The sequence below is a fragment of the Juglans regia genome, chromosome 10 (genome assembly GCF_001411555.2).
Source record: "Juglans regia cultivar Chandler chromosome 10, Walnut 2.0, whole genome shotgun sequence".
NCBI lineage: Eukaryota > Viridiplantae > Streptophyta > Magnoliopsida > Fagales > Juglandaceae > Juglans > Juglans regia.
In genome coordinates, this window is record NC_049910.1 from 27,893,634 (window position 1) to 27,914,870 (window position 21,237).

At 38.2% G+C, this 21,237-nt stretch overlaps 1 long non-coding RNA gene across 1 annotated transcript; it reads right to left on the reverse strand.

Annotated features, from left to right (window-relative positions):
• Positions 1 to 1,143: 1,143 nt before the first annotated feature.
• Positions 1,144 to 3,199, reverse strand: LOC108992739. Its single transcript, XR_001996387.2, has 3 exons — positions 3,106 to 3,199; positions 2,153 to 2,206; positions 1,144 to 1,299 (listed from the first exon to the last, which is right to left on the reverse strand). It is a non-coding gene; the product is annotated as an uncharacterized LOC108992739 (long non-coding RNA).
• Positions 3,200 to 21,237: the final 18,038 nt, after the last annotated feature.

Sequence of the window (21,237 nt, forward strand, 5' to 3'; positions counted from 1 at the left end):
TGCAACCTATGTTACTAGTCTATGAAAAAGCCTTGGGCTAAGTGCTGAACAAAGAAAAATTTGCCATTTTCTTTAGTTCCAACACTAGTTCAAGAGAGAAAGAAATGATAAGAGAAGAAGGTGGAGCTGTGATGGTTGGTTGCGATGAAAAGTATTTGGGCCTACTCTCAATAGTGGGAAGATCAAAGTACTTAACCTTTAGAGGCATCAAAGAAAGAGCGTGGAAGAAGATAAATAACGAAAAAATTCATTCTTCTCTATTGCAAGAAAGGAGATACAAGGTAATCCTTCAAGCTGTGCCAACATATACTATGAGTGTTTTTCAGTTTCCAAAAAAGTTGTTTAATGAGCTAAATGTAAAGTTTGCAAAATTTTGGTGGTGCAACCGACACAAGAACAAGGGTATACATTGGAGCAGGTGGGAGTCTTTGGGAAAGCAAAAAGGTATGGGAGGGTTGGGATTTAGAGATGTTGAATGCTTCAATAAAGCTTTGTTGGCTAAATAGGGATGAAGGTTTTTACATAACCCCAACAACTTAGCTGCCGACATTTACAAACAAAAATACTTTAGAGGGACTTCCTTGTTGGAGGCTAAGTTGGGATCCAAACCCTCTTTGATATGGAGAAGTGTGTGGAAGGCTTTATGTCTGATAAAGGAGGGGCTAAGATGGAGGGTAGGGAATGGTAAAAACATAAGAATATGGGGGCAAAAGTGGTTGTCATCACCTGTATCTCACTATGTTTTGTCATCAGTGTCGATGATAGATGGGGATGCTAAAGTGGAGGAGCTGATTCAGCAGAATAGAGGGGAGTGGAATGAGGAACTTATCACAAACATTTTTAATTAAGAGGAGGCAAAGCAAATTTTAAGTATTCCCTTGAGTAAAATGAGTACAAATGTAACGCCCCGACCCCGAGGGTCCGGAGAGTTAACTCATAAAACCTGATAATCAGCTCTAACAAGGCTAGAGTACTCCCAAAATCAATAATATATCCACTTTCCCAAAACTCAAATCGAACATAAATACTTCAATTAAACACATCAAATAAGTTCATTTATCCAATATTCAATCCAAATAACCCAAATAAAATCAACCCTTCTTCTTGTCTCAAATAACAACTAGAAATAATAAAACATTAACATAAATCTCCATAAACCGTCTAAATCCATTGATGCAACTTAAGAAAATAATTAGTCTCTAACACCAACACTAGTAACATAAGATACCCAACCACAAATCAGTGCTAATCTTCTCCATAGACTCTAATACTGATCCTCAGTTGAACCATCGATGTCATCTGAAATATTATGAAGATTAACGGGGTGAGTTATCAACAACTCAGTAAGCAAGGAGCATATACCAGCATGTAAACATGAGCATTTATAACATTTGATAAGCCGAACAAAACATTTACTTTCAGAATGCAGAAACAAAACTTTTACAAAACATTAGAGCGAAGTTTTCAGAAAATAAACTTATTCCAAAAAGAACTTCCGTTGGCATTTCCAAACTGAAACATTATAATTAAATCATCTCTTAGCATCACATCGGGACAATACCATGTTTAACCCCCGTGGTAGGGTTATAACCACCATTATACCCGTGGCTGGGCCATTTTCTATGTTTCACCCCCGTGGTAGGGTTATAAACCACCATTATACCCGTGGCTGGGCCATTTTCCATGTTTCACCCCCGTGGTAGGGTTATAAACCACCATTATACCCGTGGCTGGGCCTTAACAGAAACAGAACGGATTTCATCGAAAATCCGGTTACAATCATATACAGAATCAGAACATCATGCCAAGATTCTCAGATGACACATCATATCAAAACAAAACACTGAAAAGTTTCAGATCATTTCACATGTTCGAGATAAACATAAACAAAATATTCTCATTTGTTCATAACAAAACTTCCAGATTTTCATATTCACTCTTTACATAGTTCAGAAAGAAAGTACACAAAACTAGCTCATGTCTACACTAGTCATGACAGAAAAACATTTTCCCTTACATAGAATTTATGCATATGCAGAATAAACATTTGAGGTTGTTTTCAGATCATCTCTTTCAAAATAAACACATTTATTCTTAAAGTCAATCTCCTTTCATTTATTTTATGCAAAACTAGTATATAAACCCCGCTTACCTGACTTCTTCGAATTATCAACACCTTGAGCCGGAACTCTAAAAGTAACACCACCTAAACAAAAGAACATATATCCAATATTTAATAACCAATCTAGTAGCCTGCTATTTAATGAATAAAAAATCAAACAGTCCCTTCACAGCTCCATAACTATCTAACAATTAAATCCGAACAACTCTCTTCAAACCATTCGCAATTGAAACTCAAAACATCCACACCTTCTAATAATACCAACCGACTATAATCATTTCCAAAACCAACCACAGCAACTCCAATCTTTAAAACATAATCCAATTCAAACTTCGCTTCCAAACTTCGAATAAAACAATTTCAGTGCACGCATCAATACTCTACTCATTCAACAATTCAAAACTTGCACGAAATCCAATACAACTAGTTCCAAAACTCCCATTGTTTTACACTAAAGAGTCTGAAATAATAAAATTCCAATAAACAATAATAAAAATAATACAATTCAAATAAACAATAATAAATAATAATAAAATTCAAACTGTCTCACGAATCATTCCGAAACTATACTCCTACACATCCACAATTCCCACACACTCCACCGCTCCAACAAATAATGCACCAATCCAAAATGAATTTCACAAAACCTTCCACTGAAAAGAATTAGTGGTTTGCACAAAGTGAAAAATTTAAAACTAAGTGTAATGCACGGTTAAACAATCAGCGTGTGTGTGTGTGATAAACAATCCGAATATATCAGAATGTGTGTGTGCAAGACAAACCGTGTGTGTGCAGAAAAATTCGAGTAGCAAAAAAACAAAGGAGGCCGTGCGTGCAAACCAGGCGAACTGGAAAAGAAAGAAAAAAATAAAAACAACAGCAGAGAAAAAAAATAAAAATAAAAAAATAAACAAGAATGAAGGAGGCGATTCGGATTGCAGGAAAGAAAAGAAAGGAAGAAAAAAAAGAAAAAAAAATATTACCAACTTGTTCAAGAGGCCGAACAACACTTCGAAGAACCAGAACAATGCAAGCTTCACGGGACTCCGAAAATGCTAGCCAAGATGAAAAAATCAATTCGTGCAAGAGAGGATCTAATTAATACGGAAGAGTGATGAGGAAAACACTCATGTGCAGATCTGAAACACATAAAATCGTGGCTTGGGCGTGGGAGCAGTTGCACGGCATGGAGGAAAACACGTTCTGCAGCAATGAGGGTTTACGGGGGAAAAAGAAAAACAGTGCAAGGGAAGTAAATCCCTGCACCAAACGGCGCCGTTCTTCACTCAACCAGCTCGTGGGCTGGGCTTGCATCCGACCAAATAAAGGGGCTGGGTCTAAGCCCGGTTATTACAACAAAAGATAAAATGGTGTGGGGGCCTTCCAAGAAGGGCCTTTTTTCTGTTAAAAGTGCTTACTCCCTGGAGGTTGAGAGGAGAAGAGCCATCAGAGGGAAAACCTCGAAAACAGAAGAAGCATATATCAGATGGATGGGTATATGGGAGCTGAACATACCTGAAAAGGTAAAATTAATTTTATGGAAGGCAGAGAATGACTACCTACCTACAAGGAAGAAGTTATACTCGAAGAAGCTGATGGATAGTGATCTCTGTCCAATTTGTAAAAGGGAGGGAGAAGATGTTATGCATGTTCTATGGAGGTGTACTGCAACAAATGATGTGTGGCTTGAGTCTCTGATTAAAATTCAAAAATGGTGTAGTGACGAAGATGACTTATTGGATTTCTGGGGAAAAATGAGGATGAAACTATCAAAAGTTGAACTAGAAGAAACAACAACTGTGATGAGGGGTTTGTGGATTAGAAGAAACCAACTTATATTTGAAAATTACTTTGAAAAACATAGGGAAGTCCTTAGTATTGCAAGGGATGAGGTAAAAGAGTTTCAAAAGGCTCAACGATTAATATGCAGGAACCAACCTAATGTAGTTGCTGTGAGGCATGTGAGGCAAGTGAGTTGGAAAACAACAACTGTGGTGAGGGGTTTGTGGATTAGAAGAAACCAACTTATATTTGAAAACTATTTTAAAAAACCTGGGGAAGTCCTTAGTATTGCAAGGGATGAGGTAAAAGACTTTCAAAAGGCTCAAAGATTAATATGCAGGAACCAACCTAATGTAGTTGCTGTGAGGCAAGTGAGTTGGAAGAAATGGAGAGAAAATTATGTGAAAGCCAATTGGGATGCAACACTTGATCAAAGGGAGAGAAAGATGAGAATATGAATTTTTATAAGGGATGAGAATGGGTATGTTTTAGCAGTTGTCTGTGAAAAAAAAAGAGGGCATGTACAGTAAGCAGCAATAGTAGAGAGCTTAGCCATATGGAGACCTATGGAGATTTGCAGTGACCTTAACATTTGCAGGGTTGTTTTCGAAGGTGACGCTCAGATCATTGTTAAGGCCATTAATGAAGATACTGAAGAGTTTCCAAAGTGTGGGATGGTGATTGAAGATGCTCAAGAATAGGATAGACTGAAAAGTACAACTTGTGCATAGAAACTCTAACGTGGTAGCTCATATACTTGCAAAAAATGCTTTAAGTTTAGAATCTGAATAGATATGGATGGAAATTCTTGATTGTTTTAGTAAAATTCTAGAAAAGGACATGAGATGTATTGACAACAAGCTTTATCAATGAATACAAGGTGATACGTTTTGAATAAAACAAAAAAGTCAACTTCCAGTCTAATTTGCACCACCCATGGCACATGAGCATCCCATTCGTAATTCCTTCAACACATGCTGCCCATGCGCTAAAACATCTAACTCAACCAATTGCCTATTTCTAAAACCTCCTTGGGCTTAACAGCTAGCCTACGTAATATTCTTAGGGTATTCCCTCTAAATATTAAAGGTCCTAATTAAATGGAATACATATCTCCAAATAAATAAAACAATTAAGGGTAAGGATTGAATTAATTTCTCTACAAGAATTAATGGCCTTTCAAGTGATTTCCCGATTCTCAACACAAGCAAAGTACTGCACCACCATTCTTTTCTTTTCTTTTTCTAGAGAGCCGATAGCCACATATTGGTGACTTTGTCCCAAGTTTATTAAAAAACCCTCATTTATGGTAGAGGAAAACCTTGATCACAAGCCAAGCATCTAGGAGAATACAAGAATCCTCCCAAATTCAAAACTAACACAAAACAAAACAGAAATCTAAACAGGCGTAAATAATAAAGCAACAAAAATCTAAACAAGCCTATTTGACGAGCATTGAGAAATTATTTTCGGGTAGCTCTAAGATCTAAACAAGCCTATTCTCTCGGGTTTGATTCAGAGACAAATATCTGAGGAAGAGAATTTATCCCTTTGTGTGTAGAACCTTTAGATGACGAGGTAAAACAAGAAGTTTTCTCCATTCCCAAAGATAGCAGTCTGGGTCTAGATGATTTCGGATCAGAGTTTTACATGTCTTGTTGGGATATTATTAAACATGATATCATTGAGGTGGCTAGAGATTTCTTCAGGGGTGCGCCCCTAACCAAGTTTTATTCCTCCTCTTTTATTATTTTAATTCCGAAAGTGCCTAATCCCTCCATTTTTGACAAATTTAGACTGATTAGTTTGTGTTCCAAGGCATATAAGATTTTTTCAAAGATTATTGTCTCTAGGCTAACTGTGCTTATAGAAAAGTTAGTCTCCCATGAACAAGGGGTGCTCATTCCTGGGCAAAGCAGTTTTGAAAATATCACTCTTGCTCAGGAAATGGTTCATTCTTTACATAAGAAAAATGTCAGTGGAAATGTGATGGTGAAACTTGACATGGCTAAGGCCTATGATAGGGTGAATTAGGGTTTTCTTTTGGAGGCCCTTAGGGCATTTGGTTTCTCTGATAATTTTTGCAAATTAATACAGCAATGTGTGGAATCCCTGTGGTTTTCTGTTATGATGAATGGGACTTTCACTGTTTATTTTCAATCGGCTCAGGGTCTGCGCCAAGGGGACCCCCTTTCTCCTCTATTATTCATTATTATGGAGGAAGTTCTGACAAGATTACTCAGAAAAAAATTTAATTCAGGGCGTATTAAAAAATCTCACCATATGGTTGGTGCTCCTCTGGTTTCTCATTTACTCTATGTAGATGATATTCTTATTTTTGCGAATGGGCATAAGAGGTCTATGAAAAACCTTATTCACACTCTTGAGGCTTATGAGAAGTGGTCGGGCCAAATTATTAGTAAAGATAAATCTGCTCTATTTATGTCGAAGCATATCTCTTTAATTTGTAAGCATGGGTTGTTGAGACTTACGAGTTTTAAGGAAGGCATATTTCCTGTTACGTATCTAGGGCGCCATTGGTGTTAGGAAGATTGATGCCTAGGATCATGGAGCTGATTATTGAGAAAATAAGGAAGAAAATCGTAGGCTGGAAAATGAAGCTTCTTTCGCATGGAGGAAGACTAATTTTATTGAGACACGTTTTATCAAGCATGCCGATTCACTTAATGTCTGCGATGAATATTCCCATGGTGACCGTGTCTCGTATAAAATCACTTTTGGCCAACTTTCTTTGAGGTGAGGCGGACGGTAAAAGAAAGTTTCATTGGAGATCTTGGGGGAAAGTTTGTAAGCCTATTCCAGAAGGGGGTAAGGGTTTGAAAGATCTTAAAGATGTATAGAAATCTCTTCACATGAAGTTTGCTCACCGGCTGTTAACTACCAAGACTTTGTGGTCTAAAATTTTTCGGGCAAATTACTTCATAAATGAGAATATTTCGTCTTATGTTGATAGGCCTACTAACTCCCATTTTTGGAAGTCGGTTATGTCTTGTCTTCTGGAAGTTATGGAGAATATTAAAGTGTTGGTGAGAGTAGGAAACACTTCATTCTAGTTTGACAAATGGCTTGCTTCAGGCGCACTATCAGTTAAAGTTAAGGTTGTGAGAAATTCTAAATTGTGCATTAAGGATTGCTGGCTTAATAATTCTTGGAACTTTGGTTTGTAAAATTTCCTCTGTTAAATCTGAACAAGTTGCGCCTCCTACCTTAAACCGAAACCCTATTCCACTTTTGCCCTTCATCTCATGTCTTGGATCAATGAACCTCAAGGCTAAAATGTCTTTTATCAAGCTCAAATATTCCTCAATCTCTTATATGTGTACATGTGTCAAGTGGCATGTGAGGAGTGTGAGTGTGTGCATGGTGGCCAAAATCTCCATATCTTCCCAAGAAGATTTTTCTTTTCTTTTACCATTGCCTTGGACATTGCGTGATTGGTCATTGTGGGTGGCAAAACACAAATCCCCTTGCCCTAGTTGTCCACCTCAAGTGTGCCCTTCACAAAATTCTTCTAGAAGCTCGATAGGCGTGTGGCTCTCCATTCTTCCATGTGGATTTTGCTCCTTCCTAAGACAAGACATCCTCTTTTTCCCTTTTGCATGCATAGCACATGGCAAAAAGGCAAAGCACTTTTTCTCTATGGTTGTCGTGCATGGCTTCTTGGCCTTCCCTAGTCTCCACTTCCCATAACCTCATCATCTTTCTTCTAGAATCTCTCTCTAATGGTGACAAGTGTCACAATGCCTCTTCTTACAAGCAAGCCTTCTTGCATGCATGACACATGGCAAGAAAGTGGGTGATCCTCTATGGTAGGCATGCAATGCCAATCCTAGACACCACCTCTCTTCCCTCAATTTAGTCTAGATTCATAAAGACCTAGCTATAAGCTCCATTGGATGACATGTGGCGTCCAAGAATTTGGGTTGGCGGTGCCCTAGTTCTATTGGGCTTCAAAACCCTAACTTTCTTATAAAGGCCGAAACACTCATGGCCTTGGGCCTTCTCAAAGCCTAAATGCCTAGTACCAAACCAAATTTTTAATTGGGTTACTCAACATTTCTTAGCCCATATTAACAATATATAAAATAATGCACAAAAAAGCCTTGCAAAAATTTTGGTCGTCAAACCCAGCCTACTAAGGATGAAGTTTAAAATAGACACAAGAGATAAGGCCCAAGGTTAGGCCCCATGCCAAATGGGCACAAAGCCCAAAGATGGAGCCTAGACCCAAATGGGCCTAAGGCTGAAATATAAGCTCACAAGATAGTCCCAAACTGAAAAGTCCAAGGTCCAATGGAGGCCCAAAACCAGGCCAAACTAAGTGGGCCGAATCCCAAGAAGACCAAGCCCAATCTAAAAGCCTAGTCCAAATACACCAAGCTTAGGGCCAAAATATTATCGAACTTGGAGACCAAGTTTAGGAAACCTGCTCCAACCCTCTCGCCTTAGGAAATTTCCTAGAAGGTACCCAAGGGACTACTTTGTCACCAAGTATTACTCTTCCAAAATTCCAAGAGACCAAAAATCTAAAAATTTGTAAGACATGACTAAAAGTCAATTATAGGATGAGGCAATCTGCCACAAAGAACTTTTAGGGAAATTCTTCAAAAATTTAATCTAGACTTATTACAATTGGATTACATAATGAGTTAAGTAAGATGTTACTAATTAGGCCAAATCACAGTCACATGAAGCAAGAGATGCCGAAAACACTATGACCCACACATCCAAATGCTTCCAAATTCCTAACTTTATGTTCTTTGTCCAAATTTATTAGAAATATGTGCAAAACGCTTAGCCCTACCATCTAAATTGTTTAGGAACTTGAAATATGTAAAAGATAATAAGGTGACACACATGGAGGACATGCCCAATATAAGCCTTACTCGGACCAACACACATTACCGATAGTTGTTGAAAACTCTTCCCCAAGCTATAGACTTTGTCCCCAAGCAAGTAATAAGAAAATTCCTATTGCCTTGATGTCATTTGGCCCCACGACGTCAAAGAGTCAAGAAGCAAAGAAAAAAAACCACCAAACTACCACATTCGACCAGATTTGTGCCTTTTGAATCAAATATGTTTTTGTCTACCTCCTATATGTTGCCAACGCCTCACCTCCTCAAAAAAACTTTTGAAATGTTATACTAAATGTATGAGAGAAGTCGATTCATGCCAATCCCTCTAACTACATGTCAAACAACTTGAACCCTACTCCAACTCTAAAGCAAGGCAATCAGATACCTCTAGCATGAAACCAATGACGTGAGTCAAATTGGGAAAATATTTTCTGAAGAATCAAGACCCTAATAGAGAACCATGAGGGAGAGACTATATTTTCAAAATTGAAGCAAAGAAAGTATCCTTAAGATCCAACAAAAGAGGGAACTATAGCCTAGCCCCTAGACAGATCTCATTAATGAAGTATCTTCCAAACCTTCCACTATTCCATGACCACCTTCGTAACCCCCAAGCATGGTTGAAGAATCCATGGCATTCTCCTATCCCATGCCACCTACACCTTAGTTGGAAACCATGGAATGATAGAAGAAGTAAGAAATACATTGATGAAGCTCGGTGATGTATCTCGGAAAGCACCACTTCATCTCTTCTTCTTCCATCTTTAGGGAAAGTGTCCCATACCTCTTCTCTATCATAATCCTATGGAGAAGATTGGTTTTTCATCCATCTAACCAAAGAAGCTAAAGCTTGTTGGAGAAATCCACCATGAAGAGTCATGGTTTTGAAGAAACATGGTGGTAACTGATTACCACCCAGCCAAACTATGAACTGTTTTCAAAAGATTTTACTTGCATCACATGCCCCACTAGATCTGATAGAAGCACTAGAGAGCAATCAGGTAAACCATGGTAGAAGACATGCTTTGAGTGATCGGTCACCCTTTAAGAGGCCCATAAAACAGCCCTTTATACCTCACTTCATCTCACATCATTGCAAAAGCAATTAGCAAAATCTAAAGAGAGTGAGGAAGAGTTCTAGCTGAGTGCTTACAAGAGGCTTCCAACATTTGGTGGGTTGCTTGACATCTTGATGCAAGCATGAGTAAAATTTGGTCTTTGTCAATATTTAGATAGAAACTCCAAGCATGCATGTTTTGGGTGTAGTGTATCAATTGATACCATGCAAGGATTAGTCACACTATCTCGTGTTCATCATCATTTCTATCTTGAGGTTTTCATGCATTGAGTTAGATGGCATCAATTTGGCTTTGAATCAGTTACAAGTTGCATGCTTATGATCAATTGGCATCAATTTCTTTAAGGACCAATGAGAAGTATGTGTCACAGTATAGCCTATGAAAACACCCTCACACAAGGTGTCTTGCCTTGAATAAGCCAGGGCCTAGGCCAAGAAATGTTATAAAGTTTAAGTATGGTTAGTTCTCATCAAAGCTAAATCTTACTACACATCTTTTGTTTCAGACATTACTCCCCCCATGTACTCAATGAAGTGTGTAAGTTGGTCTCTAACTTACTTTTGGATAATGTATGACTTTGTATAAATGCTTCACTCATGTGTAAATGTTATTTTTTTTTTTCATGAAGTACCTTCAATCATGTTTCTATATGGCATGTGATGATTTTATGAACTTTTACGTAACAAATACTGTTTAGGAATGATGCATAAAAGATATGATGTTTTACATGAAGTTTGATTACTTGTTCAAAGGAAAAGCACATGTCATCCAATATGTTTTGTCATGGACATAGCATGAAATTATTTTTATCATGATCCAATACTAGGATGGGGGAATATCCTTGTGGAATTCCTCTGTCTACTCTAGAGTTATTACAAATGGAGTGGTAACCCCTGAGTTAACGAAGAACAATCAACGAACATCAATTGGATCCTCTTAAAAGGATTTTAGGGCATTGTCGTAAGAATTTGATGCCTAATGCTGGTGGGTATTGGTATGGATGAATACTCTTACTATGGTTAATTCAGATGACCTGAGTATCTAAGTATGATCAATGCATTGAATTTATCTGCGTAGCTTAGATGAGGTTGTCCCAAAAAATTAGGCTACGATAACAAGCACTCATAGTGTAGAAAGGGGAGCCCTAATGTTACCATATGTTGAAAAAGAAAAGAAATAAAAAAGAAAGAATAGAACCTAAATTTTTCTCTGTAAGAAAATGTGTATCTAGGTTCTTTGAAAGATGTTGAGGAAATTTGAATGGAAAAGCAAGTATATTCTCTCAATTCTCTAAAAGAGGTTGAGGAATCTTGATGGAAAGCAAATATTTTCTCTGCATACCATGCTTGCATCTCATGTTTTTTATTTGTCATATCTATGTTATCTTTTTGTATAATGGTTGCTAACTTATTGAGATTTCAAGGAATTTCACTTTATTCTGACCAAACTAGCATTCGTTTTGGGATGGTAGAAGTTGTAGCAGGACTTGACCATAGTGATGAACGCGAACCCCTGGTCAATGATGATTGAGGAAGAGATAGACCTTGACCGCCAATTGGAGTTAATAATGATGTTCCTCGAGATGATCCTACAAGCCATTTAGCACATCAGAGAGATGCTTTGAAAATGTTATGTTTTAACACCCCCATCAACCATGACTTGAATAAGGAGATATATTCTCCATTTGTTTATAATTACTAAGTACCTGCCTCATGTTATGAACTTTTTAGATGAGGCATTAAGGAAAGTTAATGAAGTTATGTTTTTAGTTATTCTGGTGTAAAATTTTTACAAGTCTTAATTCCCCTGCGATTATTGTATACTGCTAGATTACTCATAAGACGCATTGCATGCTATCTATCATGAGCGAGGATATGTAACCATGTGTTGTATGTCCTAGTGCTCCAAATCTCCATCAAATCATGAGTTGAGGTTGGGGGTGCCATAGGGCTGTATTAGAGGCCTCACATCTCTGGAAAAATCACAAGTCCTAAGAGTGTTGTACCAGAATATAGGTTTCAATCTTTAGCATGGTTAGGCTTGTGTTTTTATTATTGTACGACCAAGTTGATATACATCTTAGGAGTTGGAACAAGATGGCCCATGATAGAAGAAAACAGAATAACGATGGATGAAGTAGTAGAAGAGAACATGATCATTCATTGGATGGAGGACACTTGCTGGCAGATGCAATTCACCAAATGACTGAAACTCTAAGGCAACAACAGGAGTTGATTCTTAGAAAAAATCAATAGCAATAGCAACATCAAGTAGAAAGACAAGAGAGGACTGAAAATAGAAGTTTTTCTTTTGAGCGATTCATGATTTACAGGTACCCAAATCTCATGGGATCAAAAGGACCCATGAAAGCCAATAAATGGTTATTGGATCTTCAAAGGACTTTTGAGATCAGTGGATGCATAGAGGAATAGAAAGTGCAATATGTTGGACATCTTTTACAAGGAGAAACTTGTATATGGTGGGATACTAGATGACAACTTCTAAAAAGAGAATTAGTAAGCATAATTGACCTAACGTGAGACAAATTCAAGGAAGAATTTGATGATTGTTTCTTTCCTGAAACGACTAAGCAACAAAAAGCACAAGAGTTCAACTTGCTAGTACAAGGTAATGTTACTATTGAACAGTACATAGTAAAATTTAAAGAATTGGGAAGGTTTGACCCTCACCTAATAGCCACGGAAAGATGCAAGAGCAGAAAGTTCAAGGAGGCTTGCAACCCCGAATTAGGAGTTATGTGGCTTGTTTTTGTACTGAGAGTTTCCAAGAATTAGTAAATGTGACCTCCAAAGCCAAGGCAGAGCAATGAAATGTCTCAGCTCAAATTAATCTAGGAAGAAAAAAAGTAGCCCTTTTCACTGCAACAAGAAGTGGGGATAAAAGAAGGGTAATCACAGGAGCCAATACAGGGAAAAACATAGTTTCAACACCATTGACAACATGTCAAAAATGCAGAAGGACATATAGCGGAGAATGCAGGTTTGGGTCAGGAACCTGTTTCAGATGTGGTCAACAGGGTCATATGATCCGTGATTGTCCAAAGAGGGCAACAGATAGACGACTCACCACTACCACAAAACCAAAGCCAAAGTTAGCTTTTTAAGCCAGAGTGTATGCCATTACCCCAGGTGATGTGGATCTAAATACACAAGAAGCTGAAGAACCTGAAATCATTATGGGTACTTTTTCTAATAAACTTTCCTTTACTAAATAGAAGGTTTTTTTCTTTAAAACTCTAAGTACATAGTAGTGTTGCTTTACCCTAGGTGATGTTCAATTACTGGAACATACCGCCTGTGTTCTATTTGATTTAGGAGTAACCCAATCCTTTATGTCAGCGTCATTTGCACGAAAGTGTAATATGCCGATAGAACCGATAGAACCTTTACCACAAGCAACGGTAGTTACCATTCTAGATGGTAGCATGATCTAGTGTACTTGAGTACTTAGAAGTTGCCCTATTAGTGTTAATGGACAAAATCATGGAAGCAGACCTTATCATCTTTGACCTAATAGGATTTGATCTTATATTAGGCATGGATTGGCTATCTAAGCATTACGCCAAGATATATTGTCGAAGAAAGGAAATAGAATTCAATAAACCTGGCGGTGATAGAAGACTGTATATATGAAAAGTTGTAAGATCTGTACCCCCGGTCATATATGCTATACAAATCAAAAGATCAGTAGTAACTGGGGATATGGTCTACTTGGCAGTGATAATTGAGGAATCCAAAGGAAGTATGGTAAATAAAGGAATATGCATAGTTGAAGATATTCTTTGGTATTCATTGATGATTTACCAAGATTACCCCATGATATAGAGATAGAATTCACTATAGAATTGGAACCTGCCACAACCCCTATACATAAAGCACCCTACCGTATGGCTCCATCTGATAGAAGAATTGAAAAGTCAGATAGAAGAATTGATAGAAAAAGGGTTTATCCAACCTAATTCTTCACCATGGGGTGCATCAATCTTATTTGTTAAGAAAAAGGATGGATCTATGAGGATGTGCATTGACTATAGGGAATTAAATAAGGTGAAAATTTAGAATAAATACCCATTATCCCCAATTGACAACCTATTAGATCAATTGCAAGGAGTCTCAATATTCTCAAGAATAGATCTAAGGTCTTGATACCATCAACTCAAGATTAGGATAAGGATGTACCTAAAATTGCCTTCCGAACTAGATATGGGCATTTTGAATTCCTAGTGATGCCATTTAGATTAATAAATGCTCCTGCCGCTTTGATGTATATGATGAATAGGGTATTTAGTTCATAACTAGATGATTTTATGGTAGTATTTATTGATGACATATTAATCTATTCCAGTGATGAAGAAGAGCACAATAAACACCTTGGGTTGGTATTAGAAAGACTTAAGAAGCATAAGTTGTATACCAAACTTAGCAAATGTGAGTTTTGGTTAAAGGAAATGAAATTTTTAGGCACGCTATTTCAAGTGAAGGCATTGTAGTTGACCACAGTAAGATAAAAACAGTGTTGGATTGGCAACAACCTAGAAATGTGCAAGAAATAAGGAGTTTTCTAGGACTCGTTGGATATTACAGAAGATTTGTAGAAAGATTTTCCAAACTCTTAGGACCACTCACTTCTCTAACCAAGAAGAATGTTAAGTTTGTTTGGACTGAGAAATGTCTGCAAAGCTTTCTAGTGCTCAAGAAACGATTAACTAGCACCCTAGTCTTAGCCTTACCAGAATCTCATAAGCCTTATGTGGTCTTTAGTGACACATCCAAATCAGGTCTTGGTTGTGTGTTGATGCAAGAAGGACGAGTAGTTGCCTATGGTTCCCGACAATTGAAGAACCATGAGAAAAATTACGCCACACTTGATCTGAAATTGGCAGCAGTAGTCTTCACTCTAAAGATTAGGAGACATTATTTGTATGGTGAAGCCTGTGAGATCTTCATTGACCACAAAAGTCTTAAATATCTGTTTATTCAAAAGAATCTAAATATGTAACACCCGGACCCAAAATTTGTATAGTTGGACTTTAGATTATTTATTTATTTATTTATTGGAGCTTGGTATTTTAAGTTTTTATTTTATGAACTTGAGTAGTGATTTTTTTATTTTATTTTCTTCACACGTTTAGGTTTTCCCGCATGTTTCTTTTTTTTTTATTATTTCCTTCTCTTTTGGTCTTTTATCTCTTATTTCCCGTAAGGTTTTTTTTTTTTCTCTCGTTCACGTCGTGCATGCTCACACACAACACAAACTTTCATCCGCGCTCACGTCTCTCTCTCTCAGCTCTCTATGGTTTCACCTCTTATATATATAGACACTCATAGGTTTTTCCCATCCTATTAGAAACTGCCCAGACTCTAGCCGCCGCACCACCTTGGAATCGCAAGCCCAGCCTCCATTCCCTTGGTTGCATGCACTCCCATACCGAGAGTCACCCCACGTAAGCCAGCCCTCCGTCGTCTCTTTTACCGCCACCAGTGCACCCTCGTAAGCCTCTGATCAGCTAACCCATCTCCACCGTGCACCGACCAGAATACACGCTGCCCTCCCAAACGAAATTGACGCAACCGTGAATGCTTTGCATCTCCACGGATCACAACTCCACCTCGCCATGCATCACCTCCTCTTGGCCATCACTGGAGTCCAGCTTCTCCGCCGTACTCGACCTGCACCACCACCAGAGTGCTGAGAAACAACCATCTACAGAGTGAGTCGAAACTCCTCTGTTTTGAGTCTGAAAAACAGAGCATTTGATTGCTCCCCCAAGCACGGCAGTTTCGCACTACCAACCCTTTAGGGCATCTCCTCCGCGGCGCAAAGGGAACCCGTAATCCAGCACCTCAGCCACGCCTCGCCGTGCCACTGACGATAGCCACCCCAGGCCGTCGCCGCGTGTAACTCTCACGGTAAGGAGTCCTCTCTCTCTCCGTCTCCTTCTCGGTGCTCTCGTATCTCTCTCTCTCACTTATCTCTCTCTCTCTCAGTGCCTCACCACCGTGACCTTCTTCACCGCGTCGCGCGCAGCTCCTCCCTTGGCGGTGAGTACCTCGCGCTCCTGTTCTCACGGTTGTGCACCGAGACTGCGTGAATGCAATTCCAGTATACGTAAACTTATTTTTTTTGCATGGTATTTGAAAATGAATTACAGTTTTACCCGTAGTTTTAGAATGTGTTCAAGTTGATATATTTTGGTCTGTTTTTACGTGGTTTATACGGGTGGTATAAGAAAAGTTTACATACAATAATAGGATTTTCAAATTGTACTTTGGTAGCAAATTATTTTAGTAATTGTGAAATTTTATTTTAAACTTTTAGATTACGATTAAAGCTTTTTGTTTATTATTTTTTAACGAAATTTTTACTTGTACTTACCTTAAATCGCTTAAGTATTTTAACATGTTATTAAGGAAAGGTTTATTTTAAGAGTAAATAATATTGGTGTGTTGTTATTTCTACATTTTAGATATATTTTAGTCTTTTTAATAATAGTTATGGTTTATTTTAAAATATTTTGGGAGAATTATATTACTTAGTATTAAACTTCATAAGTTGTTTTCATTAATAAATAGGTCTGACTTTTAAATGTGTTAGTCATAGTATTAAATTGGCATTGACGATTTTAGAAAGTGATGATTGGTAATTTTAGGTTTTGAGGAATTAAATAGGTTATTTTATAAGCTTAGGATTAAATATCGAAATACGTGATTAATTAGAAATTTATGAGAATTACGTGATTATTTTATAGGTGACGATTAATTATTGTCTGACGTTTTTGAGAAATTTTCGAAAAAGCTAAGAAGTTCAGGTAAGCGGGGTTCCTATTCTAGACTTTGCATTAAAATAAAATGTGCTGAGGTTATTTTTGGAAAATATACATATTTGATTTTGAAAAGAAATTTGAACTACCTCGATTATTTGTTCAGCATTACTCATGAGATACTGTTTAAGAATAAATTATTTTCTGTCATGACTGGTGTAAACATGAGCTTATTTTTTACATTCTGTTTCTAAACTTTGAAAAATAGAGCGAATATGAAATTTTGTGCATAAATTATGTTGTGTTATGATTTTGTTCTGTTCTGAAGATTTTTTTGTACTCTGATATGATCTGATGTGATTTTTGAAAACCTCTGGCATAACATTCTGTTTCTGTTTCTGTTCCATTCTGACCTCACCACGGGTGTAAAACTGTGGCCTTTGTTCGGGTTGGTACCAACTTTTCTGTTTCTGGTGCACCCACTTTGGAAACAAAGTGGTTTTCTGCATGATCTTTCCTATATGCACACTCGGGGCTCCGAGAATGAATAAGGGGAAGATTCACATTCTGTTTCTGCTCGGTTAGCTACCGGGGTTTGCACAAACCTACCACGGGGGTTAAACATGGTATTTGTTTTGATTTGATAAGATAAGATGTGATGTTTCAGTTTATGCTATGCCAAAGGGATTTTGATTATGAATATTTTTTAATTTTCGCTCTGATATTTTTGATAATATGTACTGATGCTGCATTTTGAAAACATTATTCTGATTCTGCATTCTAAATGAAAATATTTTTGTTCTGCATTCTGAACTCTGTAAATGCTCATATTTACATACTAGTACATGTCATCTGCTTACTGAGTTGTTGATAACTCACCCCTTATCTCCATATATTTTTTAGATATTTTTGATGGTTCAGCTGGAGAACAAGAGTAGAAAGTTTTAGCAGATGTGATGATCAGAGTGGAATAAGTGCCCGAGGGTACAAGTGTTTATTTGAGAGTCGTAGTTAGTAAACTGAATTTATGTTTCGGATATTTTGATTTGATGAGTTAAGGATAATTTCGAGTTTTAAAGAATTTTTAATTTATGTTATTGAGATTTTCTTTATTGTCCCCATGGAGGAACTTAGATATTTGTATTGATTAAATTGATTAATATTTTATTGGATTTTTTTTCGGATTTTATAATTGTACTATTTAAGTTGTTTTGAGGTATTAAGAATTAACTCTCCGGACCTCCGGGAACGGGGCGTTACAAAATATGTGGCAAAGGAGATGGTTGGAGACAATTAGCAATTATTAGTGTGAAATCAAGCATCACCCTAGTAAAGCTAATGTCATAACTGATGCCTTGAGTTGCCAGATGCAAACAGAGAAGTTCTTAGATGTAGAATCTCTCTTAAATAGTATGAGGAGATTGCTGATTAGAAATCATGAACAAAAACCTACCCTAGTTTCCATGGAAGAGTCATTCCATCAAAATGGGAAGAGATAAAGTAACACCAGATGGACGATAGGAAACAATTGGATATTCTACGAAAGGTCGAAAGTGATGAAGGACCAGAAGGATTCAAAGTTGGCAAGGAAGGGATGTTATATTTCAAGGATCAGAAGGTGATTCCTGCTAATCTTGAAATAAAAGATAAAATTCTAACAGAAGCGCACCAGACTCCATACACAGCTTATCCTAGAAGAACGCAAATGTATTAGGATCTAAAATGGTACTTTTGGTGGGAAGGCATGAAGAAGGATGTAGTTGAGTTTGTAAATAAATGCCCCGTGTGTAGTATGGTGAAAGCAAAGCATCAAAGGTCAGCTGGAGAATTACAACCCTTGTCTATCCCTGAATAGAAATGGGAAGATGTAACACCCCGTATTTTAGTGTATTTTTACTAAAGGATTATTTTTATTTATTCAAAAATTTATTCTCCTATTTTAAAATTATTGGATTTTTAGTTGGGTTATTTTTATGATTTTTAGTTTACGAAAATTATTTTTGATGTGCTTTCTCTAAATTAATTATTGTTATGCGTTTAAATTTCTTCTCAAATTAAATTAACTTATTGTTGGGTTTAATTATTTATTTTCATTTTAATCATTACGTTTGAATTATTTTATTTTACTTGTTGTTTTAAAATCGTTTCCGTTGGATCATTTTTGTGACCCAAGATATGAGGATTGGATCTCATTTCTTTTCCTACATTTTCTCTTTTCTTTTTCTTCTTTTCTTCTTTTCCTTTCTTTCTTTTTCTTTTTCTTCCTTGGCTTCTCCCGTGCGCGACACCGCCCAGTCCATTCGCTTCCCCACTGGCTGGCGACCTCACCCTCCGATTTCCAACCCCTCTCGCACCGCCGTTAGCCACCACGAGCTTCTCCAAGCCGCAACACTCCTTGCGCCGCTGCGCCGCCGTCGCACCACCACTGGCCACCATTTCTTCACCACTTCATCCTCAACCTCCTATCAACTCATTTGACCCAACCCCAGCTCTGATCCGTCAACGGTGAAGCACTTCGAACCCCATTTCCAATTTGGGTATTTTTGGTCTTCAACCACCCATTGCGCCACCACCCATGGCCAACCACCACCACCACTAGCTTCACCGACATCCCTAGGCCCTACCCTATCAATCTCGGGTCTTCGTTTGCACCCTTTCAAAAGTGGGTCTTTGAGACCCATGGCCACAGTGCATTTGGCACTGTTTTGTTACTGTGTTGCCGCTTCTTGCACCTCTGTGATCCTCCGGAATTTATTATATAGCACTGTAAGTATTTTTCAAAGAACTCTTGTAATTTAAATGTATTTTTGCACTAACTCATTACACTGTATTGAATTATTGATTGGTTTTGCCGGACTGAGTCCGAGGAGTACGGGGGTCGGATGGATTAGTGGAGGAAGATTGTTTGTGTGATTGGATTGTGTTGACATTGTTGGTTGTTGGTTATTGTGGTGTTGTGTTCATTTCATTTGCACGCATGTTCATGTTTGTAACTGAAAACTGGGTTTTCGCATAATTGCATGCATGTTCATGTGTTTATTTGAAAATTGGGTTTTCATGTGAGAAATGATTTTGAGTATGTTTGCAATGTTGGATTGACTGGTTTGAGAAAAAGGGAAAGAGACTGTAGGGATGGTGGTAAGCAGGGAAGGTGGTAGAGTCCCGCCTGCGATTCCCGCCTACGGTGCACGCGGTAGGAATGGTGGTAAGTAGGGATGGTGGTTGTGTCCCGCCTGTGATTCCCATCTACGGTGCATGCGAGAGGGATGGTGGTAAGCAGGGAAGGTGGTAGAGTCCCGCCTGTGATTCCAGCCTACAGTGCTTTGATATGTATTCATTGTGTGGAAAGGAACTGTAGGGATGGTGATAAGTAAGGATGGTGGTATAGTCCCGCCTGTGATTCCCGCTTACAGTGTCTGATAAATTGTTGAGTTTTGTGTAAATCATTTTCTGGGAAAATGTTGGATTATATGTTTTGGCTAAAAATGAGATTTTTAGTGTGTGTTAGAAAATACTTGTTTTCGGGAAAAATGAGATTTTGGAATCTGTTACTTGTTTGGATTATTACTTACCTACGGTACCCTTTTTTGGTATCGCAGATGAGGATGACGAGCCTTAGGCTTGGCTCCGTTGGAAGAGTGATCTGGGATTGCTCTCGTGTATCGAGATTTATTATCCTACTCGTTTATCTATTTATCTTTTGTAATATATTTGGGATGACTGTATAACTTTTTAAAAGCAATATATTTTGGATACTTGTATTTAAATTTTTGGTACTTAGTTGACTTATTATATTATCCACTGCGAATTTTGTTGTGCACTTTTGCATGTTGCACACACTTGCTGTCAACCACAACCTCCATCACCCTCTGTTTTCTTTCAGTAAAAACAAAGTGTGAATCTGCTTTTGTGAACCTGCACCCCTAAGTTGTTGCTGCCCAGTTCGTCCACCCCTTGTGAACCTCAGTCCAAACTGCACCATCACGCAACCAGCCATGGTTCCACCATAAAACACCAAACTAAAGTGATCGGTTTGCATCTAGTAAACCGCCACCCCAAAGCCAACCCACGTGCCGCAACTCCACTGAACACGGTTCACGCTAGTACCTCAGCCACACTTATGTCACCACCCCAGCCGTGCACCACCGCCCCTCCGAGTATCCCGCCCAGTTCTCAACTCTCGATAAAACACCACCCCTGTTTTTACACCAAGAAACAAATGAGTGTTTTCCACCACCGTGTGCCATCAACCTGCCAACCCACGCCACCAGTCGTCGTCTCGTGACCCTCGTTCTACCACACGCCACCTCAGTCTCTCCATAAGCCACCAACACTCCCTCGTCGTATCTCCCTCCTTCGGCTTGCTCTCCCTCTGCCCCTTCTCTCATATTATTTCCATCTCCCTCATTTTCAGCACCCTCTCTTTCTCTCTCCCTATGTGACGCCGTCGGGAAAGTCACCATCAACTCAGCCCAGCATCCGTTGCGCTCCCATGATGCCACTGCCTCTGTTTTCTGTGGGTAAACCCCTATCGTAGCTCACATTTTGGCCTCTGCTAGTTTTTAGTTGCTGGTAGTTACTTAAAAAGGAAAA